Raw genomic sequence first — 27142 nt, 5'->3', positions numbered from 1 at the left:
ATATAGTGAAAGCAATATATAGCAATATGAATCAAGATCAAAGTAAATGGGGGAAAATGTGATGCAAATCCACTATAATCAAAGGCTGACCACTCACTCTCTACTTATTCTATATAGTACTTGAGGTCTTAGCCAGAACAATTAGACAACAAAAAGAGGTCAAATGGATATAAAATGGAAGGGAAGAATTCAAATTATCACTCTTTGCAGATGACATGATATTATATTTAAGTGATCCCCAAAATTCCACTAGAAATCTCTTAAACCAGATATACAGCTTCAGAAAAGTGGCTGGATATAAAATTAACTCAAACGCATCAGTAGCCTTTCTCCACTCAAAGGATAAACAGGATGAGAAAGAAATTAGGGAAATGAATCCCTTCACTGTGATCTTTTTTTTTTTTAATACAAATTGAACAATTTTATTTAAAAAAAACAAAGATAAATGTAATGATTTTAAGCATTTTTGCATAAAAGTATATGAACACATTTTTGTCAGTACTTGATTGTTTTAATGGTTTTATATAGTATGCATTAAATTCTGACTAGTTACAATGAGCATAAAGTACATGTAAGAAAAGATGTAACCTGGAAATAGTCAAAGTTTTCTTGGTGTGTAAAGATTAAGCATAATGGCTTTTCATTTTCTTTCTTTTTTTTTTTTGGCCTTTGTTTTTTCTTAAAATTCATATAGTCTGTGAGTTGTTTCTGGGGGGTGCAAGGGTTAGTATTCAATATTCAGTGACTGCATATTATGTCTATTCTTTTGTGACTGGGTTATCTCACTCAGGATGATATCCTCTAGATGCATCTATTTTCTTAAGAATTTCATAAAGTCATTGTTTCTGATAGCTGAGTAGTGCTCCATTGTGTAAATATATCACAGTTTTTGTATCCATTCATCTACTAAAAGACATCTGGGTTCTTTCAAGCTTCTGGCTATTATAAAGAAGACTGCTACAAACATTGTGGTGCATGTATCTTTGTTGTATGTTGGAGCTTCTCTGGGGCATATGCCCAGAAGTGGAATAACTGGGTCTTCAGGTATGAGAAATGAGAAAACTCATATCTCTGAGTGCCTCAAAGTAGACAGTGGAGAGAGTGTACACTAGCTACTTGACAGCAGAATTGAAAGCTCTAGAACAAAAGGAAGCAGATACAGCCAAAAAGAATAGACCCAAAAAAATAATCAATTTAGAGAAGAAATAGACCAAATAGAAACAAAAATAACCATTGAAAGAATCAACAAAACCAAGATCTGGTTCTTTGAGAACATTAACAAGATTGATAAATCCTTAGCCAGACTAACTAGAGGGCTAAGAGAGAGTGTATAAATTAACAAAATCAGAAATGAAAGTGGAGACATAATAACTGAAACTGAGGAAATTCATGAAATTATCAGATCCTACAATAAAAGTTTATATTCAAGAAAGCTGGAAAATCTGGAGGAAATTGGTGAATTCCTAGACAGATACCAGATAGTAAAGTTAAACTAGGACCAGGTAATCATCTACATAATCAAATAACACCTAAAGAAATAGAAGCATTCATCAAATGCCTCTTGACCAAAAAAAAAAAAAAAAAAAAAAAAAAAAAAAAAAAAAAAAAAAAGCCAAGGTCCAGATGGGCTCAGTGTAGAATTTTATCAGACATTTATGGACAAATTAATACCAATACGCTCCAAACTATTCCACAAAATAGAATCAGATGAAATACTACCTAACACATTTTTTGAGGCTACAATAACCCTGGTCCTTAACCACAAATAGACCCTACAAAGAAAGAGAACCTCAGACCAATCTCACTTATGAACATTGATGCGAAAATACTCAAAAAAATCCTTGCAAACCAAATCCAAAAACACATCAAAATAATCATTCACCATGATCAAGTAGGCTTCATCCCTGGGTTGCAGGGATGGTTTAATATATGGAAATCCTTCCATGTAATTCACCATATAAACAAACTCAAAGAAGAAAACCACATGGTCATCTCACTAGATTCTGAGAAAGCATTGGACATAATTCAACACCCCTTCATGTTAAAAGACTTTGATAGAACAGGAATACAAGGCCCATATCTAAACATAATGAAAGCAATATACAGCAAACTAACAGCCAATATCAAACTTAACGGTAGGAAACCTGATGTAATCCCACTAAAAACAGGGTCTAGACAAGGCTGCCCACTCTTCCCCTACCTATTCAACATAGAAATTCCTGGCCAGAGCAATTAGACAGCAAAAGGAAATCAAAGGGATACAAATTGTAAAGGAAGAAGTAAAAGCATCAATGTTTGCATATGACATGATAGTGTAAGTAGGTGACCCTAAAAATTCCACCAGAGAACTTCTATAGCTGATAACAAGTTCAGCTAAGTGGCTGGATATAAAATTAACTCACACAAATCATTAGCCTTCCTCTACTCAAAGGAGATACATGTGGAGAATAAAATTAGGGACAAGATACCCTTCATAATAGTCACAGACAATATGAAATACCTTGGTGTGACTCTAACTAAGCAAGTGAAGGACCTGTATGACAAGAATTTCAAAGCTATAAAGAAGGAATTCAAGGAAGATTTCAGAAAATGGAAAGATCTCCCATGCTCATGGATTGGAAGGATCAACATTGTAAAAATTGCCTTCTTACCAAAAGCAATCTACAGATTCAATGCAATCCCCATCAAAATTCTAACCTGATTCTTTTTAGAGTTGGAAAGAACAATGTGTAATTTCATCTGGAATAACAAAAGACCTAGAATAGCAAAATCTATCCTCAACAACAAGAAAACTTCTGCGGGAATCACTATCCCTGACCTCAAGCTATATTATAAGGCAATTATGCTGAAAACTGCATGGTACTGGTACAGAAATAGGCATGTGGAATAGTATAGAAGATCTAGAAATGAGCCCTCACATGTATGGTCACATGATTTTTCACAAAGGAGCTGTAAACATTCAATGGAAAAAGAACAGACTCTTCAACAAATTGTATTTTTCCAACTGGAACACAGCATTCCGAAGAATAAAAATAGACCCTTTCTTATCTCCTTGTATAAAGCTCAAGTGCAAGAGGATCAAAGACCTCCACATTAAACCATGTACACTGGAAGTAATAGAAGAGAATGTAGTGAAAACCTAGAACACATACGCACAGGAGAAAATTTCCTGAACAGAACACCAATGGCTCGTGCTCTAAGGTCAAATATTGACAAATGGGATTTAATGAGATTGCAGTTTCTGTAAGGCTAAGGACACTGTCAAGAAAACAAACAGCAGCCAACAGAATGGGTAAAGATCTTTACCAACCCCACATCAGATAGAGGCCTAATATCCAAGGTATACAAAGCATTCCAAACGCTAGACACCAGAGAATTAAACAACCTATTCAAAATGGTGTACAGTGCTAAACAAATGTTCTCAATTGAGGAATATCCAATGGCTGTGGGTCATAAGTAAGTGCTCGACATAAGTAGTCATTAAGTGAATGCAAATCAAAACATCGCTGAGATTCCTTCTCACACCTGTCAGATTGGCTAAGATCAAAAATTCAGATGACAGCAGATACTGACCAGGATGCAGAGAAAGGGGAACACTTCTCCACTCTTGACTGAGTTGTAAACTGGTACAACCACTCTCAAAATCAGTTTGCGTGTCCTCAGAAAATTGGACATAGTACTACCTAAAGACCCACTTATTCTACTTCTTGGCATATACCCTAGAGAAGCTCCAACATAAAACAAAGACAGAGGCACTACAATATTCATAGCAGTTCTATTTATAGTAACCAGAAGCTGGAAAGAACCCACATGTCCTGCATTAGATGAATGGATACAAAAATTGTGGTATATTTACACAATGCAGTACTACTCAGCTATCAGAAACAATGACTTTATGAAATTCTTAAGAAAATTAATGCATCTAGGGAATATAATCCCGAGTGAGATAACCCAATCACAGAAGAACAGACATAATATGCAGTCACTGATAATGGGATACTAACCCCAGAAAGCTCTGAACACCCCAGAATCAACTCACAGACTATATGATGTTCAAGAAAAGAAAAAAGGGAAGAAAAAACCATTATGCTTAATGTTTACACACCAAGAAAACTTTGACTAATTCCAAGTTACATCTTGTTTTACATGTACTTTAAGCTCATTGTAACTAGTAAAATTTTAATGCACACTATCAAAGCTTAAAAGAAAAAAAAAACGAGCATTGACAAAAATGCATGTGTATACTTTTATCAAAATTTCTTAAAATCTGTATTTTTTCTTTGTTTTTTAAAATAAAGTTGTTAAATTAAAAAATAAAATAAAATGTAAATTCAATAAAGCCTTATTTAAACTAAAAATAAATGTTTCTTTTCAATAATTTTGAAAGAATCATAAAAATGAGAACTTTAACAGTCTTATAAATATGATTGCTTCTAAAAGTAAACTGAAACATTTAAGTAGAATGCATACCTGTATAATGTTTATATGTCTATCTATCTATGTATCAATCTATCTATCTATCTTCTATCTATCTATCTATCTATCTCTCTATCTATCTAGAATATCAGTATAATGTAGTAAAGTACTGGACAATGGAACACAAATTGTCATAAAATATAAAAATTAGAAAAGAATGTTGATTGTATTTTCACTAATTTATTATTATAGCATTAATTTATGTGAAGAGATAGCATTGAAGATACTTGTAGTATTTGAATTTTTCTAAAAGATTTATATATATATATGTTTCAATAGCTATAAAGTGTTACATTTAATATACAATTGTTGATATATAAAATAAAGAACTTTATCAAAACAAAAATAATATTGGGGTCAAAAAAGCAAGATATTCTCATTGAAACTCTTTCTGGAAACTTATTCAACTCTTAATATAGCTTCCATTCTAGCAGGTCTCAAATAATATTTACAAAATCTAATGAAATTTCATCATTAAAAAATTCTGTGATTGAGGCCAATATACCTTATAAACCTTTATTGAACTTTGTGCTGGTGCTCTAAGCATGATGGTGGGATAATATATACCAGGGTAGGAGTATTTTGTTTTGTCCATAATGAGTCTTGTTTAAAAAAATGTGTACTTATAAAATAATGAGATGGTTTTTCTCATGTCTCATAAAAATGTATAAAGCTGCTTATACAATTACAAAGAAGATATGTCCAATATGTTGAGCATAGGCAAGTTGATAAAGTCAGTAAAATTCTCTTGTTAATGATATTGAGGAGACAATTGATTTGACTGAAAAGTCAGCTACACTAAGAAGTATCCACAAATGGAACATAAACATACAGGTTAAAATTTCCTGCCAGGTGTCTTGATTGTTTATGTCACACTTTGTATTGATGCATTTAATATAACAGGTTTCTTTATGAGAAAGAATTTCTAATCACTTTTTAAATGACTGGGCAACTCAGTTTCATTGCATATCACTAAGACTGAAGAAAGATACAAAGTGTGAGATTCTCTATTTTTAGAATTTCTGGGAACAAAGGATTTTATAGATTAATATTTGTAAAATGAGTAATTGAATATCTTATTTTTAAAATGGCTTTCTAAAATTCTGATCTGAGGATCAAGGAAGTAGCTTCTCTGTATAAGCACACCATCACTAAATTCATCCTTGACAAGAATCTTGTATTTTAATGCATGTAAGTAATGAAAAAATAAAATGGAAATGGAGACGATTATTGTATAATTTATGTAGTCTTTGTTTTGGCCATTGACTACTCCAGGACTCTTATATGAGTATTTGAAATGTTTGACATTATACCGATTTTATTCTTATCGGACTGGTGAGATGGAGTTATATGAGATAAGAGTTAAGCAAACTTCTGTTAAAGAAAGATACAGGTTACTTAGATTTTTTTTTTATTTCTCAAAATTAGAAATTGTTCATATTTTCTGAATGAATAATAAATATGAAAGCTGTTACAGAAGTAGAAACAGAGGGAGCAGAATCAAGATCAGAGATATAGGAAAGATGTCAGAATTAGTGTCTGAGAAAAACAGAAAACATGGTGTGAGTTTTAAGATGAAAGTGGGTGACAATTGGGGTGCTGTGGTTTCCTCAGCAATGGTCCTATGTCAATCAATGGTCAACATGAGAAAGCTTTGCCTCAGATCTTACCCAAAAAGAAAGAAGATTCTGGGTCATAGGGGGTCAGTATTCAGAGTTGTCCATTATATGCAACCCACCTTTAGAGAGACATAAGGGAACAACAATAGACTCATGAGACTCGAAACCTACACAAAAAATTCAGGTGACTGAGTAAAGCTAGGAGCAAGGGGAGAGCACACAAACTATCAAATTATCAGCCATGGAAAAAGTCATACAATTGACATTATATGTACTCATCAGTTTTACACACGTGCGCACACACCCACACACACACACACACTCACACAATGGCAATTAGTACAAAAAGTCATCAATTTGAGGAGGGCTAAGGTATATATAGAAAGGTTTTGATAGAGGGAAGAGAAAGAAAATATGATGTAATAAAATTACAATACCAAAACTAAACACACACTATAAAACTAAACAAGCAAATATATCAACAAATGAGAAACTGCAAATAAATAGAATGTTCTTTCTCTTTCTTTCTCTTTACCCTCCATGCTTCCACTTTGCCCTTGCTTCCCGCCACTCCCTCAATTCCCGGATACATTTCAGTCCTCTCCTTTCCCCTCCCCTACTTTTTTGTCTCTCCTGTTTTCCTCTTCTTGCTTCCTTTCCCCTCTTCCTCTTTCCCCTCCCTTCATTCCTTTCCCTCCTTCCATCTCCTTTTCTTTCTTTTCATTTTTCTTTCTTTCTTTCTACTTGTCAATCCCTTTCCCTGCTTTTAATCCCTTTTGCCCTATTTTTTTCCTGAAGCTGTCCTTGTGCCTGACCTCTCTGCTTCCACTTTCCAAATGCCTGGAAAATCAGTATGTAACACTATGCTTGGTGCCTGACTAGGTCTATTCTAAAATGAGAAAAACTACACGTAGAATATGTTTTGTTATTTCTTTACACTTACTTCAAGTAAAGTACAATATCAGTTGATAATGTTGAAAATCAGCATAAAAAGTACTCCCATAAATGAAAACAAAATATTGAGTAGAAGGGAAAGATAATACTTTGCGGAAGCTATTCTTGCCTCCTCTATGTGAATGCTGATGAGATGCTGGTCAATTCTTGTCATTTATTAGGCTGTAGACTCATGTGGTATTTTTTGAGATATTGAGAGACATTTTCTATGACTGCTGTATGTTAGGTAAGATATCCCCAATATCACATTCATAGAAATGGGGCATAAGTAGAAATATAAACACTTCTCCAGATACTTCAAAACATAAAGAGTTAAACTGTGTTTAATTTGACAACACAGTGTGTATTTTTGTGGTAATCATATTAAGTAACTTTCCACCACATGAATGGAAATATAATTTACATTTATTTTATTATTATTATTATTTTTTTAAATATCATGTTTTGTTTGTTTAAGATTTATTCATGTATTTTATGTGAGTACACTGTTGCTATTTTTAGATGCACCACAAGAGGGCATCTCTTCCCATTACAGATGGTTTGAGCCACTATGTGGTTGCTGGGAATTGAACTCAGGACCTTTGGAGGAACAGTCAGTGCTCTTATCCCCTGAGTCATCATCTCTCCAGCATTTATTTTATTATTTACACTGCATGATTTTTGAAATTTATATTATGTAATGTTATATGTATATCATGTTTATGTTATATTTATGCTATGTTATATTTATGTGTTATGTTATATTTGTTTATATTATATTCAGGAATCAGAAATGAAAATTATATGCCAAGTTAAACAATGCTGGTAAACATTTTAATGTTAGAGGGTTGCATATAAATATAGTATGATTTCACATGAAATCTCAATCACATAATTCATTGTGAGAAATTATATTTGTGTTAGTACTAAGAGTGAAGAGATTTTCAATCTCATTTTTATATCAATGTATCTCTTAAATGTCATTTTCCTCTAATAATATTTATTCTCTTTATTCAAAACAAAACATAATATCACTTTTTCTTGAAAAGGCATTTTAATTCCTAATAAATCAAATTTGTTTATTTTACACAAGTGCTGAAAATAAAATACATTTTCAACCTAGGTTATACATGTTTTTTCTATGGAAATAAGTCAGATCAAAATAAAAAATAATACATAAATAATTCAGGCTTCTTTAAATCTGTTTGTTTTCCCATTTCTTTACCTACCTTCTCGAATTTATAATTTAACACTATTTTTAAATTCAATAATTCTCTTCTGTATTGAGGATTTTCATTCTTGTCCACAAGTCTGGGGTATTATTGAGAGCTAAACTTGTGAATGTTAAAGTTCTCTTACACATAAATGGAAAGCTACCCAAAAGTACTTCAGAAGTAGGATAGCTTCACGTTTCTCACCATTTAGTTTGATGTTGACTATGGTTTGCTGTATATTACTTTTGCTATGTATGGGCTTTGAATTCCTGATCTTTCCAAGACATTTGACATGAGGGGTGTTGAATTTTTTCAAATTTTCTACAATAATCTTTTGAGATTATCATATGTTTTATTTCCCCTTTGAGTTTTTTTGTATAGTGGATTACATTGATGGATATCTGTATATTGAACCATTTATGCATCCCTGGGATAAAATCTCCTTGAGCATTACAGAACATTTGATGTATTCTTAGATTTGGTTTGCAAGAATATTATGGAATATTTTTGCATTGAGTTTCATGAAGAAAATTGGTCTGAAGTTGTCTTTCTTTGTAGGATCATTGTGTGGTTTAGGTGTGAGCCTAATTGTGGCTTCTGAGAATGAGTTGGGTGGTGCTCCTTCTGTTTCTCTTTTGTGGAATATTTTGGAAAGTATTTGTATTAGGTCTTCTATGAAGGTTTGATAGAATTCTGCACTAAACCTACCTGTTCCTGGGCATATTTTGTTGGGAGGATTTTAATGACTCTTCTATTTCTTTAGGAGTTATAGGACTGTTTATATAGTTCATCTGATCTTGATTTAACTTTGGTAACTTTGTATCTGTCTAGAAAAATTTCCATTTCATCCAGATTTTCCAGTTTTCTTGAGTATAGGCTTTTGTATAGAATCTGATAATTTTTTTAATTTCCTCAGTTTCTGTTGTTATGTCTCCCTTTTTCATTTCTGATTTGTTTCTTTGGATAGTGTCTTTGGGCCATCTGATTTGTCTGGCCATGGGTCTATCTATCTTGTTGATTTTCTCAAAGAACAACCTCCTGGTTTTCTTGATTCTTTTATAGTTCTCTTTTTTTTTTTAATTTGGTTGATTTTGGCCCTGAGTTTGATTATTCTGTTGTCTTCTCCTCTTGGGGGTATTTCCTTGTTTTTGTTCTAGAGCTTTTAGGTGTGTTGTCAAGCTGTTAGTTCATGCTTTCTTCAGTGTTATTTTGAAAGTAATCAGAGCTGTGAATTTTCTTTTATCAACACGTTTATTGTGTCTTATAAGTTTGGGTATGTTGTCTCTTCATTTTCATTAAATGCTATAATGTCTTTAATGTCTTTATTTCTCCCTTGACAAACTTAACATTCAGTAGGGCATTATTCAACTTCCTTGAGTATGTATGTGGGATTTCTTTTAATTTTGTTGTTATTGAAGACCAGGCTTAGTCTGTGGCTATCTGATAGGATGCATGAGATTATTTCAATCATCTTGCATTTGTTGAGGTCTTTTTTGTGACAGGTTATATGGTTAATTTGGGAAAAATTATGAGATATTGATCAAAAGGTTTATTTTTTGTTTTAGGATGAAATATTCTATGGATATCTTAAATCCAATGGTTCCTAATTTCTGTTAGTTTCACTCTGTCTTTTTAGTTTCTGTTTCTATGATCTTTTGATTGATAAAAGTGGGGTCTTTAATTCCCTAACTATTAGGTTCTTGTGCTTGCCTCTTGATATTTTGTTATCTCTGGCATTAATTTGTTTCGCTATATCTGTCAGGAGTTTTTTCATCATGTGGGCATATAAGTCTGTGATCTTAGGAATAAGAGTACTCCTGGGAGGCCAGATCTTTCTGGGAAGAATTTGAGTACTGAGGGCTGTTGGATAGCTTTAGTTCCTGGTGCAGAAAGAATAAACAGGTAGAAAAAGTAATTAGAAAAAGGATACCCTTTACAATAGTCACAAATAATATAAGTATGACTCTCACAAATTAAGTGAAAAAATTTATATGTCAAGAACTTCAAGTCTCTGAAGAAAGAAATCAAAGATCTCAGAAGATGGAAATATCTCCAATGCTCATGGATTGGAAGAATTATTATAGTAAAAATGGCCATCTTGCCTAAAGCAATCTACAGATTTAATGCAATCCCCATCAAAATTGCTACTCAGTTCTTCATAGAGTGAGAAGGATCAATTTGAAAATTCATTTGGAATAATAAAAAAACTCAGGATACCTAAGACTATTCTAAACAATAAAAGAACAACAGAATCACCATCCCTGACCTCAAAATGTATTTCAGATCAATCATGATAAAAACTGCATGTATTGGTACCGAGACAGGCTGGAAATCAAAGGGAAATAAACTGAAGACACAAAAATTAACCCACACATCAATGGTCACTTGATGTTTTACAAAGGAGCTACCATTTAGTGGAAAGAAAATAGATTTATCAACCAATAGTGCTGGTACTAATGGCAGTCAGCACATAAAAAATGCAAATTGATTGATTTTTATCTTCTTGTACAAAACACAAGGCCAAGTGGATCAAGGACATCTACATGAAATCATATACAGAAAAAGTACTAGAAGAGAAAGTGAATTAGAGCTTCACACATAGACAAAGGAAAAACTTTTCCTGAACAGACCACAAATGGCTCATGCTATAAGATCAACAATCAACAAATGGGACCTCATGAAATTGTAAAGCCTGACTGATTCAAATGAGGATGCTTGTACCTAACCGCAAAATTTAGCACAAGAACCCCAGTGGAGGAGTTAGAGAAAGGTCTGAATGAGCTATAGGGGTTTGCAATTCTATAGGAACAACAATATTAACCAGCTAGAACCCTCAGTGCTCTCAGGGACTAAACCACCAAGCAAAGAGTCCACATGGAGTGTTCCTTCCATATATGTAGCAGAGGATGGGATTGTCTGGCATCAATAAGAGGAACAGCCCTTGGTCCTATTAAGACTCATTTCTCAAGTGTAGGTTAATGCTAGGGCAGTGAGGTGGGAGGGCTGAATTGGAGGGAGAACATCCTCATAGAAGCAGGCCAGGTGGATGGGAGAGGTGAGGACCAGTAAAGAAGATAACATTTGTAATATAAATATATAAAATATCCAATGAAAAATGAGAAATTCAAAAATAAAAGAAATCACCTTAACAAAAAAAAATTATAGTTAGTAACCAAGGTTTTATGTAGCTAATCTCTGTGGATGGGTACATTTCCTTTTGGATGGAACATAGGGTCTAACAAGACTCATAGAGAAGATTATTACCTCTGAAAGCTTAAGACACTTAAACTACTATAAAATGTTGTATAAGCATGTCTAACACTCATTTGACCACACTCATTCATTGTTCAAGCCTTGTCCAAATGCACAAAGGGAAAAAAACTCTTTACTGGAGCCATGTGGATTCTAGGCCAAGGGCTCTGGCTTTTGTTTTCCTTCTAATAACCACAAAACAAACGAGTAAACAATCCTTCAATAGTTTACCGAAATAGAGAAGTTTATTTCTACTGGATAAATGGAAATCATTCATGTTTTTTCAATGAAGATACATAATATAAAATCATGTTGAAATAGGTCATTATTCCAAGATTATAAGGATTATATGGTTGGAGCTAAGGCAGAATGATTTTCTTCTGTGCTGTAGAATAGTACTACTTATGGAATCTACACACATATATTTATAACAAAGTGATGGTAAGTGTATAGATGGAATTATGGCCATTAGTCTCCTTGAGGGAAAATATCCTGGTTTACCTGGATAGCTCTACACTAGGGTAAGTAACAGGGCAAATGAGGTTCAGCGAGGTTGTGAAATTACATGAAGACAAAACCAGTGTAAGACCTGTGTGAACGACTGCAATTCCTCAATGGCTTTGAAGAGGAAAGAGGGCCAGGCACTGCAGAATGCAACTGTCTCTGAAGATTGGAAAATGAAGGAAAGTTATTTTCCCTAATGTCTGCAGTTTGTGTGCACAGTAAGCTTGAGGCCTTCTGATTTCTGATCAGTAGGAACTATGCAGGACTGCCATAAAAAAACAAAGACACTATACCTCTGTGCTTCTCAACTACAAAATACATAGTAATCTGTTTTATCAGAGTAGAAAACTGATGTTCCTGCTCTAAGCTATATTTTCCAAACAGCCAAATCGGTCTAGTGCTACAGTTAACTCCTCAATCCGCCTGGGCAGAGCTTGGCAAGAGGACAAATGTTGAGTGATTTTGCACAAAGCTGGTAAAGAATCTTAAACTCACTCCAATTTATAAACTATAAAACATTCCTCTACCAGAACACTCATGTTGGAAAGGAAAGATTATGCTTTGCTGTGCACAGTGGGGTCACTGGCAAGATAAAAACTGTTTCCAACTCGAGCCTCTAGTGCTGTCAGTGAGGCCTGAAAAACACCTGCTTGTGCTTCATAGGCTTTAGCACCTCCATCTATGTCATTGTCAGCGTGTTCGATAGTGTATTTGGTGCCAGTCCATATGAGCTCTCGTCCAGTTCTCTGCAGATCAGGCATTTTTCTAGACACAAGGTCTTTGTACACTCACAATAACTTCCTGCCATTTTAATAATGGTTCCAATGGGGGAAAACACAGAGCTATGGAGGATGACGGAATATGCAAATAATTCTGAATGTAACAGAGGAAAATAAGTGAAAATTCATGTAAGAGAGAAAGCTGGAATCCTCCTGCTTTTGTTAGCTAGGGTTGTATTCCCTCAGATTCAGACGAACAAAGGAAGAGACTAGCAGGACCAAACTGTTAGAAAACAGTTTAAGATGGTGCTTCTAGACTTGGTGCCAGTTCCAGCTGCCTCTGGCACTCAAATGCCAGCAACAGAATTATAAACTATGGATAGAGTACCTTCACATAGAGACGCTGAACACTGAAGAATTACTCATTCTTGAATTGAGAGAAAACATATGGAGAAGATACAACATACAGGGGAAAAATCCAGCATGTACATCAATAATTGCTGAACTATAATTTTAATGAAGACATTTAGGGATTCTTTTTCCTCAAGGTCTACATTCAAATCATAAAAATGAGAAAACAAATAAGTTCATTCACACATCATATATTAATCATCTCCAGCAAGTAGGGTTAGCTTTGCCACAGGAATTAGAAGGATAATATGGTCATAAATTAATTGCATCCTAACAAACACAGCAGTTTGTGTAGCCTGTCAGAGAAATTTCTTTCTAGTTTTCCTTTGCAATCGAACTAGTCACACAAGGGATGGTAGTCTGGTATAAAATGTCTTAGTTGAATCTGTGAGTCTCTACTTTTTTCCCAAGGTTCAAGACACTAGGGAAGTAAAAATGACATTTATAGATTTTTATAACTTATTTTAGCTGTCTCTGAATCTTTTAGATTGAATGGAGTTATGGAAATATGAGACCTTCTGACATCTCATGACTGATGAACTACAGCTCTGATTTTTATGATGATTGATTTTATTTTCGATTGTTTTGATTTCTGAAAATTTAAACACTCACTTAGCATGAGATTGATAATGGTTATTTGTCATGTATGAAATCTGACTTAGATTTATGGACTTGTTTGACATATTTCAGAGCTTCTTGCCCATGTGGACTTCTATTATGTTCTGCGATGTATAATATAAAACAAGATTGTCTGTTGTTATATTAACATGAGAAGGCCAAGTGCTTATTTTTTGCTCTACCAATTGTGGTGACAGAAAAATATGATATTTATATTACATAATCCCAGAAGAACTCATGTCTATGTGCAAAAATCATATAAGCATATTTGCAAAAGAAGCTTTTTCTAGTATTCTCACATTAGTACATACTTGTTATAGTTCAGCAGACATGAGATGGTACCAGATCTTTGAGAAAGTTTTTCAAATTCTTTCTAAGTTCTATCTGGGCAGCAGGCATATTCTTTAATCTGTGACATTTACAAATATCCATTATGAGTCCATCAACATTGAAGGTTTTCCCCCACATAAAATAGAAATAATATTTTATTATTATTTTTTAATTTATTTACTGTTCAACCCTCTGACATGTAACATATTTAATTGAATAATTTTCTCTATTGATTTTTTTCAACTTTAAATTCTTTCTTCAATGTCCCTGAGTTTTAAGTATACCTAACGAATTTCCTTATTAGGCATTAAATTCTCTGGATTTGTAGCTGTGCAAAGCATCATGGCACAGATACTTAAAGCCACCAATACTAAGACCCTTCGGTATTTTAAAGGAAGAACAGGACTTGTATCCAACTTATAGCCTCCCCACCCCAACCTTCCAGGCTTCAGGCATATTACCCATTGCCCCACTTAAGCTTTGCCTGACATTCCACAAAGTGAATGGGAAATGAATGCGTGGATACAAGGACACTAATCCTTGAAATATCTCTGAAGTAAATACCATTTTGATATTGACATAGTCGTGTGTAGAATTAGTCTGCTCAGTGAAGGCTGTCAAAATTGGGGGAGGGACAGTGAGTATTACTGAACACATTATATAAAATTTTCAAAAATTAAGAAAATAAAATGTATGAAATATATGACCCAGATGAATAAAAACCCAGAATCCATGTCTAAATATGCATGTGGAATAGTTAAGACAGCAATAAAAAGAGACAATAACAAAATAAAATCCTTTTGCAATGTTCCCTGTTATTGTCAAGACATAAAATGTGGAAAGTTTCATCATTAGTCTAAGAAGTAATTGTGAATTAGTCATAGGTCCAGAGAGTGAGGAGGCAGTTCTGGTTAAAGAACAGTATCAATAGAACCAAAACACCCCTTGTTATATTTTGAGGGTCAAGTGATAAGATAATTTAAGCAAAAATAAAAGCATGTGGGAAACTGAAATTATAATGTTCAAAAGCATAAATGCCAATATCCTTAGAGTCTAGCGTAGTAAAGCATAGTTACATTCATAGCTCACAGTCTTAAAAGTATGTTTAAGAGTGTTGCTAAAAGCTTGTAGATAATAAACGCACAGTTTTGAGTGAAGACATGTAAAAGGCACCAATACTTGTTAAGAGATCAGAGTGTGGCGACAAAGAAGAAAGTCATGTAACAACTGTTGTGTCTCAGTCTTAGAACTTCAAAATCATATAAGAATAACCACCAGATGTGGATAGCCATCTGCAAGATGAATAGGAATTACCATACAGGAGAATCTTTTGCATAATAAATATGGTAATCAGTGTAATGATCTGACTCAGCCAGGACAGAGCTTTGGACACTTATAATATGTGACATACCCATTGGCTAGCTACTTGTTAGACACACTGTTGTTCATTTCTACTTTAGAATATTGATCAAGAAGTACTAATATTAGGACAGTTATAACTCAAAAATATTATCTTTATTGTATGTGGGGGAAAACCTTCAATGTTGATGAACTCATAATGGATATTTGTAAATGTCACAGATTAAAGAATATGCCTGCTGCCCAGATAGAACTTAGAAAGAATTTGAAAAACTTTCTCAAGGATCTGGTACCATCTCATGTCTGCTGAACTATAACATGTGTGTGCTGATGTGACAATGATAGAAAAAGCTTCTTTTGCAGATATGCTCATATGATTTCCACACATAGACATGTATTCTTCTGGGATTATGTAATGTAAATATCATATTTTTCTGTCACCACAATTGGTGGAGCAAAAAATATATTTCTCCTCAAATTTCATTTTGAGGAGAACTTTGGTTACAAAATAAAACATACATAAATGTAGAGCAAAGAATGGGGGGAAAAGGTCTTCAAGGACTATAACTTTAATTAAAGTGTGAAACTTTGATATTTAGGCAAGATGACAAGAATTTTCTTTCTGTGATAATGCTTCTTCTGTAGAAATGAACCCAGGGGGAATGTAACTGATAAGTCTGTATTTGTAGAGGCAGGAATTTCCCATGCCAAAAATGGAGAGGAAACAGAATGTTCCTATTGAGAGTGCTCCAGATGCGGCGAGAGCCTCTGTAATATTTTCCCCATGCTATCGAGTTTTTCTCTTCCCATTAATCTTCTCCTTCTGCAGCAAGGTTTAGTTTGGTTTTGTTTTCCTCAGATTTCTCTGTAAAGATATTAAAGTAAAGGCTGCTTTAATAACTCATTACCATTCCCACCGTCAGGTCTTGTATGTAGGTCTCTGTTAAGCTGATGACTCAAATGCTTTGCTAGATTGCTTTGGAAAAGATGCATGAGGAATGACGGCAAATACATAAGACACATCGGCATGTTTAGTTAAAATTACTCAGGCTGTCTGTGGAATGTGCCTGATTTCTGCAATCAGCTGAGGCTGAGCTCTCCGTAATTGCAGTGATTCAGTAGGATGTATTACACTTCCGCTCAGGATATGGTGCTCAAATAAGAAGTAGGAGCAATGGCAATGGTCATACTGAGTCATAACAAGGAACTAGGGGAAAGTTACCGAAATTTGTGAATTCAATCAGTAGAACCAGTGTTTTGGAATAGGACTTTGTTTCCCCATAACACTTAAGAATGAGCTCAAAGAAATATTTCTCTAGAGATACCCAAATACAAAATGCATTGAACAAAAATGAGCCCTGGACTAAAGTGCACCTGGGACACTGTTACCCTACGTCAGATATCTGCCCTTGTCAATATTGCAGTTTTGTTTGTCTCTTTGTCTGTCTGTCTGTTTTTTGTTTTCAAGACAGGGTTTCTCTATTTAGTCCTGGCTGTCTTGGATCCCACTATGTGAACAAGGCTGCCCTCAAAGTCCTCAAACTTCTTCCAAATCCTGGGATCAAAGGCATGCATCACATACCATTGCCTGTATTGGCTGTATTTATTCTCTAAGGTTATTTTTTTCATAGACTGATTTTTATTTAGTTAGTTATCAGCATGTGTGTGTGTGTATGTGTGTGTGTGTGTGTGTGTGTGTGTGTGTTTGTGTGTGTGTAGGGTGGTAAATTTAGGTATTGTGTATACTAGAGGCACACAATCACCCTGGGACCTTGTGTCCTTGGTTGCTTCTTGCTGCTGAGAAAGCAGTCAATGCATGCTGCTGAGTCCTGAACCATCTCGCCCACGTCTTGTATAATGCTTTATTGCAAAACCATCTACACACAATTTGTGTATGGCTTGTATTATCCAAAGGTGAGAACATCTTTAACTCCTATATTTCTCCTGACAAAAGAATCGCAAGAGTGAAAATAAAGTTCTTATAAAATTAGAAAGCAGGAGCAGAAATTATAATTAAAAATGTGAAGAAATAAAAGAGAAATAAATTATCAGACCATAGATGGAGACAGTGTGTACCTCACTAAATAGAATTTATATCTTTAAAAACATTAATTCTGTTCCACAAACTTACACCTGTAAGAAATGTTTTTTGTTTGTTCGTTTTGTTTCTGTCATATCCTAAGGAAGCATGAGGCATAATAACCCTAAAAGTAAGCCGTTCATGCTTGTATCCTTTACACTCGTTTCTGACCAAGATCAAGAAGTTAGAAATGAAGTCTGGGAATTGCATTTCCTACATGCAAACCTGAGCTATTGTTTTCCTAGACCTACTACTCTCTTCATGACTCTTCTTCAGTTTCTCCTTTGCTTTTTATATCAGCTGATTTTTTTCTCTCATTTTCCTGTGTAGTGATTATTTTAAAGCTTCCACTATGGGGTTCCCTAATCCATGAATTTAGACACATGAATTATACTGTCATGGCAGTGGAAAAAAGAATAAAAACGGACCTAGGCAAGATGCTTATTTGTGGAGACACTAGTTTATATGTCTTTCCTCCATTCTACTTTTTCTTTCCCTCCCTCCCCCTTCAGTTTTTCTTTTTTTCTCCTCTCCCTCCCTTCCTTCCTTCCCTCCTCTTTTCCTCCCTTTTTTTGCACAATCATTCCCTCCCTCCTTCAATCCCTTCTTTCCTTCTTCTCTTCCTTCCTTTCTCCCTCATTTCATCCTTCACTCTCCTTTCTTTCCTTTTTTCTTCTTCCTCAGACTGGATCTCCAGAAGTCCAGGCTGGATTTGAACTCCTCTATCTTCTTCGGTCATCACCCCAGTGCTGGGATGAGATGCTAGGGAAACCATTCTAATACATCACTGTTTTGTTTTACTTTTACTATTACTATATGTACATGAGTTCATTTAACTTAGTAAAGGCTGACAATAACTGTTGTAGAAAAAGTTACTGAAAGATTGTATCATATATATAGGCAGTAACTCATAAATGTAAAAGCAACTGAAAATCATTTTAAAGTTATCAGATTATTATATTTAAAACCAATAGACAGTAACCAAAAATCTATAAACATATACTCAGAGAGGATGGGGGCTTGAAACAAATTGTTCAGGAGTGAAATGTTGGTGACAAGAATTTAAACAGCTCTAATGTAGACAACAGCAATATAAAGACAGTAATCAATCATGTGTCCAATAATTTGCTTTCTAATACTGGACCTACAGACAACACTCACAAAACATGGGTAAATGTCTTCACATTGAGGGTTTTATTTTATGCACTGAAGAGGATGTGAATGAATGATTTGTGTTCATATATATGGTATTGTAAATAGAAATGTGCTGCTTTATAACAAGAATAATGATCCTGGTTCCAGCTCCTTCATATGTTTCTATGATTGCATGTGCATCAGGATTATACTCTAAATGAATCACAGGTTTGCACTTAACACGTAAAACACTCTGCCAAGTAGATCTTAATGGAATTAATTGTATTTTCTATACATACCAGTTTCTGTCATAAATAGGTTTCAACAAGATTAATCTTCTTTAATTAATGGAAACTGAGAGCAGCATAATTATATTCCAGTAAGTAAGATTGTTGTGGTAAATACATTTTTTTTAAATGCATGGTTTCAGCCAACAAAATATATTCTGTAATTAAACAGCATTTCATATTTCTATTATGGTTGCATGACTAAAATCTGTTATGAAAAGAGTCACTGTGTGCTTGAATACCAATTTTATTGGCAGTTGCATGAAGTTTTAGTTTCCTAAAAGAGATTCTGCCTCAATAATGGTGTTGATAAGTATATTACTGTATCAATATATACATTGCACAGTTAAGTACAGGCTTCTGTTGCTTAGTTGTTGTTGTGATCAAAAGAAGAACTCTTGGTTGCATATTTCTGTTCATTTTGCTGCCTGTCAGTGATTTTCTCCTGCCCTATCCCCTTGCCCCAATACCTGGTCATGTTCACATTATCCCTTTCTCCTCACCTCTCCCACCCAGGTTTCTCACTCCAGTGATTACTTTTTCCCAAGTGGGATTAGGGCATCCATTATGTGGATTGTATCCTGGGTATTCTGTACATTTTTGACTAATATTCACCTATTACTGAGTACATACCTTGCATGTCCTTTTGGGTCTGAAATACCTCACTCAGGATGGTATTTTCTGGTTCCATTCTTTTGCCTGCAAAACTCATGATGTCTTTATTCTTAATAGCTGAATAGCATTCTATTGTATAAACAAAACCACATTTTCTTTATCCATTCTTTGTTTTGAGACATCTGTGTTCTTTCCAACTTCTGGCTATCTCAATAAAGATAATGGAACATGTGCCCCTATGGTATGTCAGGGCATCTTTTGGGTATATGCCCTTGAGTGGTATGTGGAGGGACACTCTAGAATGTACCAGAGATATGAGAGGTGAGAGACTCTCAAGGCTCAAAGTAAGGGAATCTTAGATGAAATACCCAATGGCAGGGAGAGGGGATTGGTAGAATCCACCTCCAGTAGAAAGATAGGGCATCAGATGGAGGGATTGGATTACCATTCAAAGTCAGAAAGTCTGGCGCAGGATTGTTCTTATGAAAAAGTACTTCAGAGGCAAAAATAGAGAAGAGACTGAGAGAAAAGGGGTCCAATATCCAGCCTCATGTGGGATCCATATCAAGGTGAGGCTCCAAGGTCTGACATTATTACTGATACTATGGTATGCTTCGATACAGGTGCCTCATATGGCTGTCCTCTGAGAGGCTAAACAAGCAGCTGACTGAGACATAGGCAGATACTTATACCCAACCATTAGACTGAAGTCACATACCTCTGTGGTTGGATTAGGACAGAGATGGAAGAAGCTGAGGAAGAAGGAAACCTTATAAGCATTAGCTATCTCAACTCACCCAAGTCTCTGAAATCTCTTAGACAGTGAGCTACCAACCAGGCAACATACACAAGGTGATATGAGTTCCTAGACACATAGTCTGCAGATGTCTGTCTGGTTTGGCCTCAGTGAAAGAATACATAGCTAATCCTCAAGAGATTCGAGTCCCCAGGGTGTGGGGAGGGCTGGCACAAACAGGAATGGGCACATCTTCTTAAAGACAGAAGGGAAGAGAAATGAGGTGAGAAACTGTGGGAGGGCAGACCAGAGATGGGGTAATGACTATACTGTAAAACAAAAACAACAAAACAATCAACAGGGACAACTGAAAAGAAAAGAGGAACTATTATTACCCAAGTGTATAGAATAAATATATAGAAATGTAATAATGAAATATAATACTTGCTAGTGTTAACATATACTCATTTAAAAGTAAAATTTACTCTGACTTCTATTTTGTTTTCATTTGAATTAGAGCTTATGAAATACAAACTTTAAAAAAATTGTCATTGTATTTTTCTTGTTTTCAGTAACTTCCTCAATATTATACTTTTGCTATTCTTCAAATATGATATATTCTTTAAATATAATATTTAACATATTCACTCTGCTTACTACCCCTCTCCCCATGATGCCCTTTAACAATTCTTCTCCTCATCCCATTTTCTGGTCTCTTCTTCCCCCTGGGTAACTGACCATTACACATCAAGTCTCTGTGAAACTAGGCACATCCTCTCCCACTAAGGCCAGACAAGGCAGCTCAGCTAGAAGAAAAACTCCCATTAACTTGCAATGGCTTTTGGTATGACCCCCCCACAATTCAACAAGTTTGAGACCCACATGCAGTTCAAACTGTATGTATGCTTCTCTGTGATGAAGCTTAGGTCCACCTTCTGAATGCTTTTCATTCAGTGACTCAGCCTCTGAAATCCATATGGGTCCAGATTAGTTTACTATTTTGATCTTCACATGGAGTTACTATTTCCTTAGAGGCTGCAATATTTCTTCCTGTTTTTGCATAGAAAACTCCAAGCTCCATCTACTGTTTGGTTGTGGTTTTCAGCATCTGAGTCAGCTGCTGGGTCTCAGAGGACATCCATGCTAGACTCTTGTCTTTAAGCCTAACAGAATATCATTAATAGTTTCAGGGATTGGTGTTTGCTCATGGGATGGGTTTCAAGTTGAGCCAGTTATTGGTTGGCCATTCCTTAGTCTCTGCTCCATCCCCTGTACCTGCATTTCTTGAAGACAAGATAAATTTTGAGAGGAACGTTTTGTGGGAGTGTTGGTGTCCCTATCTCTCCACTGTGGTTCTTTTTGGGCTACAGGAGATAGTATCTTCTGGTTAAATTTCTTCAAAGCTGTGAGTCACAGTTAATGTCACCCCCATTGACCCTTGAGTGCCTTCTTTATTCCAATTCTCTGTCACATGCTGAAGAAGCACCTTTTAACTTTCCAACTCCAATCAGTTACAGATATCCATTCATTTCCCAGGCACTATGGACATGTCTCCTGTCCCTCCTTACACCTTATCCTGAACTCCCCATGCTCCGTACCACCCAGGTACCTCCATCCATCTGCCTTTTATGACTAGTTTTCCCTCTTCTTCTTATGAATAATTTCTTCCTCCTTTTAAGTGAGATACAAACATCCTTGCTTTTGCTTTCTTTTTTGTTTAGCATCTCTGTATCTGTGGAATGCAACATATATAATCTGTATTTTATGACTCATATCAGGTTATAAGGGAGTATATACAATGCATGTCTTTTTGGGGCCTGGTTACCTCACTCAGGTTACCATTAATTTGCCTGCAATTTATAGTGTCATTTTTTTTTTTTATTTTTTATTTTTTAAACAACTTTATTTCGCAAAACAAAGATAAATGTACAGATTTTAAACATTTTTTTGCTTAAAATTATACATTTTTGTCAGTACTGTTTTTTCAGACATTAAAATAAATTTTACATAAAACCATGTGAATATGTTTTTTAGTCAGTACTTGATTTTTTTCAAGGGCTTGACAGTATGCATTGAAAACCTACTAGTTGCAATAAGCGTAAAGTACATGCAAAACAAAACGCAACATGGAAATAGTCAAAGTCTTCTTGTTTTGTGAATATATGTATATTTTTTGTTTTCTTTATTTCTTGGACTTCATACAGTCTGTGAGTTGTTTCTGGGGGAGTGCAAGCCTCTGGGGTTAGCATCCCACTATCAGTGACTGCATATTATGTCTGTTCTTTTGTGACTGGGTTATCTCACTCAGGATGATCTTCTCTAGATGCAGCCATTTTCTTAAGAATTTGGTTAAGTCATTGTTTCTGGTGGCTGAGTAGTATTCCATTGTGTATATGTACCACAATTTTTGTATCCATTCGTCTTCTGAAGGACATCTGGGTTCCTTCCAGCTTCGGGCTATTATAAATAGAGACGCTATGAACATTGTGGTGCATATATCTTTGTTGTGTATTAAAGTGTCTCTGGGGTATATGCCCAGAAGTGGAATAGCTGGGTCTTCAGGTAGTACTATATCCAATTTTCTGAGGTATCGCCAGACAGATTTCCAGAGTGGTTGTATTAGCTTGCAACCCCACCAACAGTGGAGAAGTGTTCCTCTTTCTCCGCAGCCTCTCCAGCATCTGCTGTAATCTGAGTTTTGGATCTTGGCCAATCTGACTGGTGTGAGGTAGAATCACAGGGTTGTTTTGATTTGCATTTCCCTGATGGCTAAGGATGTGGAGCACTTCCTCAGAAGTTTCTCGGCCATTCGGTGTTCCTCAACTGAAAATGATTTGTTTAGCTCTGTACCTCATTTTTTAATAGGGTTATTTGATTCTCTGGTGTCTAGCTTTTTGAGTTCCTTGTACACCTTGGATATTAGGCCTCTATCTGATGTGGTGTTGGTAAAGATCTTTTCCCATTCTGTTGGTTGCCGTTTTGTTTTCTTGACGATGTCCTTAGCCTTACAGAAACTTTGCAATCTCATTAAGTCCCATTTGTTAATCTTTGACCTTAGAGCTTGAGTCATTGGTGTTTTGTTCAGGAAATTTTCTCCTGTGCCTATGTGTTCTAAGGTTTTCCCTATTTTCTCATCTAATAGTTTCAGTGTATCTGGTTTAATGTGGAGATCTTTAATCCACTTACACTTGAGCTTTGTACAAGAAGATAAGAACGGGTCTATTTTCATTCTTTTGCACGTTGAGTGCCAGTTGGACCAGCACCATTTGTTGAATAGGCTGTCCTTTTTCCATTGAATGTTTACTGCTCCTTTGTCAAAAATCAGGTGACCATATACATGAGGGCTCATTTCTGGATTTCTATTCTATTCCATTGATCCACTTGCCTATTTCTGTACCAGTACCATGCAGTTTTCAGCACAATTGCCTTGTAATATAGCTTGAGGTCAGGGATAGTGATTCCCGCAGATGTTTTTTTGTTGTTGAGGATGGATTTCGCTATTCTAGGTCTTTTGTTATTCCATATTAAATTGCACATTGATCTTTCCAATTCCATAAAGAACTGGGTTGGAATTTTGATGGGGATTGCATTGAATCTGTAGATTGCTTTTGGTAGGATGGCCATTTTTAAGATGTTGATCTTTCCAATCCATGAGCATGGGAGATCTTTCCATTTTCTGAGATCCTCCTCAATTTCTTTCTTTAGAGGTTTGAAGTTCTTGTCATACAGGTCCTTCACTTCCTTAGTTAGTGTCACACCAAGGTATTTCATAGTTTTTGTAACAATTGTGAAGGGTACCTTTTTCCTAATTTCTTTCTCCACATGTTTGTCCTTTGGGTATAGGAAGGCTACTAATTTGTTTGAGTTAATTTTGTATCCGGCCACTTTGCTGAACTTGTTTATCAGCTGTAGGAGTTCTCTGGTAGAATTTTTGGGGTCACTCAAGTACACTATCATGTCATCGGCAAAGAGTGATGTTTTTATCTCTTCCTTTCCGATTTGTATCCCCTTGATCTCCTTTTGCTGTCTAATTGCTCCAGCCAGGACTTCCAGTACTATGTTGAGTCGGTAGGGAGAGAGTGGGCAGCCTTGTCGAGTCCCTGATTTTATGGGATTGCTTCAAGTTTCTCGCCATTAAGTTTGATGTTGGCTGTTGGTTTGCTGTATATTGCTTTTATTATGTTTAAATATGGGCCTTGGATTCCTGTTCTTTCCAGGACTTTTAACATGAAGGGGTGTTGGATTTAGTCGAATGCTTTCTCAGCGTCTAGTGAGATGACCATGTGATTTTGGTCTTTAAGTTTGTTTATATGGTGGATTACATTGATGGATTTCCTTATGTTAAACCATCCCTGCATCCCAGGGATGAAGCCTACTTGGTCATGATGAATGATGGTTTTGATGTGTTCTTGGATTCGGTTTGCAAGGATTTTGTTGAGTATTTTTGCATCAATGTTCATAAGTGAGATTGGTCTGAAGTTCTCTTTCTTTGTAGGGTCTTTGTGTGGCTTAGGTACGAGGGTTATTGTAGCCTCAAAAAATGTGTTGGGTAATATTCCATTTGATTCTATCTTTTGGAATAGTTTGGCGAATATTGGTGTTATATCCCCAATAATTGTCTGATAAAATTCTGCACTGAACCCGTCTGGACCTGGGCTTTTTTTGGTAGGGAGGCTTTTGATGACTTCTTCTATTTCTTTAGGTGTTATAGGGTTATTTAGATGGTTTACTTGGTCCTGGTTAAACTTTGGGACCTTGTATCTGTCTAGGAATTTTTCCATTTTCTCCAGATTTTCCAATTTTGTGGAGTTTAAGTTTTTGTAGTAGGATCTGGTGATTTCTTGAATTTCCTTAGTTTCAGTTGTTATGTCACCACTTTCCTTTCTGATTTTGTTAATTTGGATACTCTCCCTTTGCCCTTTAGTTAGTCTGGCTGGGGGTTTATCAATCTTGTTGATTTTCTCAAAGAACCAACTCTTTGTTTTGTTGATTTTTTCAATGGTTATTTTGTTTCTATTTTGTCTATTTCTGCCCTAATTTTGATTATTTCTTGCCGTCTACTCTTTTTGGGTATATCTGCTTCCTTTTGTTCTATGGCTTTTAGCTGTGCTGTCAGGTTGCTGATGTGAGTTCTCTCCAGTTTGTTTTTGGAAGCACTTAGGGCTATGAGTTTTCCTCTCAATACTGCTTTCATTGCATCCCATAGGTTTGGGTAAGTTGTGAGAAGAAGGTGCATTCTTTTACTTTAGGATAGTTTGTTCTGTATATATCTATTAATTCTAGTTGGTTCATAGTCTCTGCTAGTTTTGCAGTGTCCTTGTTCAGTTTCTTTTTCCCTGATCTTTCCATTGGTGAGAGTGGGGTATTAAAGTCTCTTACTATTATTGTGTGGGATGAAATGTATTTTTTGAGCTTTAGTAGAGTTTCTTTTATGAATGTGGGTGATTTTTTATTTGGAGCATATATGTTAAGGATTGAGAGTTCCTCCTGGCAGATTTCCCCGGTAATGAGTAAAAAGTGTCCTTCTTTATCTTTTTTGATAACTTTTGGTTGGAAATTTACTTTATTTGATATTAGAATATCCACGCCAGCTTGCCTCTTGGAGCTGTTTGCTTGGAAGTTTTTTTCCCACCCTTTTACTCTGAGATAGTGTTTGTCTCTGTCTCTGAGATGAGTTTCCTGTATGCAGCAAAAGGCTGGATTTTGTTTATGTATCCAGTCTGATAGTCTATGTCTCTTTATTAAGGAGTTGAGACCATTTATGTTAATAGATATCAAGGAATAATTGTTTCTGTTTTCTGCCATTTTTGCTTTTTTCGGTTGAGTTGTGTCTGTGTTTTTTTCTTCTTTTAGTTTTCTTGTTTAGGAGTTTTCTTGTTTTTACTAGGCTGTATTTTCCCTCCTTGTATTGGGTTTTCCACCTATAATTTGTTGTAGTGCTGGGTTTGTGGTCATATATTGTGTGAATTTAGATTTGTCTTGAAATATCTTTGTCTCTCCATCTATGGTGATTGATAGTTTTGCTGGGTATAGCAGCTTGGGCTGGCACTTGTGCTCTCTTAAGGAGTGCATGATGTCTGTCCAGGCTCTTCTAGCTTTCATAGTCTCTGTTGAGAAATCGGGTGTGAGTCTGATTGGTCTTCCTTTATATGTTACCTGACCTTTTTCCTTTACTGCTTTTAGTATTCTTTCTTTACTTTCGGCACTTGATGTTTTTACTATTATGTGTCGGGAGGTATTTCTTTTCTGGTCCAACCTATTTGGAGTTCTGAAGGCTTCTTTTATGCTCGTGGTCATCTCATTCTTGAGTGTAGGAAAGTTTTCTTCTATGATTTTGTTGAAAATATTTACTGTGCCTCTTAGTTGATACTCTTCTCCCTCTTCTATTCCTATTATCCTTAGGTTCGGTCTTCTCATTGTGTCTTGTATTTCCTGGACATTTTGTGTTAGGAGCTTTTTGTTTTTTGCATCTTCTCTGGCTGTTTTTCTATGTTTGCAATGTTGTCTTCTGCCCCCGAGATTCTCTCCTCGATCTCTTGTAATCTCTTGGAAATGCTTGCTTCTGTGACTCCTGATTTCTTTTTTTGGTGTTCTGACTCTTGGGTTATCTCTTTTAGCGCTTTCTTTATTGTGTCAATTTCTGTTTTAATTTCCCTTTTCCATTCCTTTATTTCTTTGGCTCTGTTTTCCTCTCGTTCTTTGAGTTCTTTGAGTGTTTTTCTTGTTTCTTCTTTAAAAGCTTCTGAATCTTTTTGCTTTTCCTCCCTTTCTTGTTTAAGTAACTCTATCAGCGTCTTGAGGCATGATTTCAGGTCTGTGTCTTCTTTTCTGGAGTGTTTGGAATTCCGATGTTTG

Source organism: Micromys minutus (assembly GCF_963924665.1).
Source record: "Micromys minutus genome assembly, chromosome: 19".
Classification (NCBI taxonomy): Eukaryota; Metazoa; Chordata; class Mammalia; order Rodentia; family Muridae; genus Micromys; species Micromys minutus.
Note: the sequence above shows the minus strand (reverse complement) of the source record.